Consider the following 1,174-nt stretch of genomic DNA (forward strand, 5'->3'; position numbering starts at 1 on the left):
AACTTCACATGATGCTCCACATTCCTCATTTTAGGGAAGAAAGGGATTCTGGGAAGAGTTCTCATAAAATACAACTTTATTCTCATAATATTACGACTTTATTCTCGAAATCAAAAGATAAATCTCTAGCCTGGCCCTAATACTCCGTCGTCGTTATTCAGTGTCTTTTAAGGGAAAAATAAGGGGCTAATTTTTTCCTTTTTTCATCCATTAATAAAAATAAAAGTTACAAACTACGTATTTAGATTGTCAGTTAAAACATTTGCCAGCAAACTAAATATTAATTTTCCATACTAAATATTTATTATTTGAACGAAATAATCATTTAACAAACTAAATACTTAGTTTGTTATTATTCTGGAGCTAAATATTTCTTATTTTATTTAAATTCGTTTTATTTTTACACCTAAACTGAAAGTTTTCCAAAGAACAAACTGGAGCTTATAGACTGGCAGATTTAATTTGTCATTCTTTTTACAAAAGTGTAAAACAAAGAAATTTCGTTTGGAACAGCTGTCTGGACAATTTCATCTTTTTAAAAGTGCAGCCTTGAAAAATAGCACATATATATATATATATATATATATATACCGGTATATATAAACAGAAATATAAACATATGACTGTAAATTTACAGTTCTAACATTTTTTATATATATATGATGAAATATAATAGAACACAATACAATAACCCATCTATAGAATTAATAGAACCCATAATGATAGCTTCATCTGTTGCTGCTGATAGCTAGCCTTTAGCTTCATCTGTAGCTGCTGAAGGCTAGCCTTTAGCTTCATCTGTAGCTGCTGAAGGCTAGCCTTTAGCTTCATCTGTAGCTGCTGAAGGCTAGCCGTTAGCTTCATCTGTAGCTGCTGAAGGCTAGCCGTTAGCTTCATCTGTAGCTGCTGATGGCTAGCCTTTAGCTTCATCTGTAGCCGCTGAAGGCTAGCCTTTAGCTTCATCTGTAGCTACTGACGGCTAGCCTTTAGCTTCATCTGTAGCCGCTAAAGGCTAGCCTTTAGCTTCATCTGTAGCTGCTGAAGGCTAGCCTTTAGCTTCATCTGTAGCCGCTAAAGGCTAGCCTTTAGCTTCATCTGTAGCTGCTGAAGGCTAGCCTTTAGCTTCATCTGTAGCCGCTAAAGGCTAGCCTTTAGCTTCATCTGTAGCTGCTGA

This window comes from Cyprinodon variegatus, unplaced genomic scaffold (assembly GCF_000732505.1).
Source record: "Cyprinodon variegatus isolate N-32 unplaced genomic scaffold, C_variegatus-1.0 Scaffold1320, whole genome shotgun sequence".
Lineage (NCBI taxonomy): Eukaryota > Metazoa > Chordata > Actinopteri > Cyprinodontiformes > Cyprinodontidae > Cyprinodon > Cyprinodon variegatus.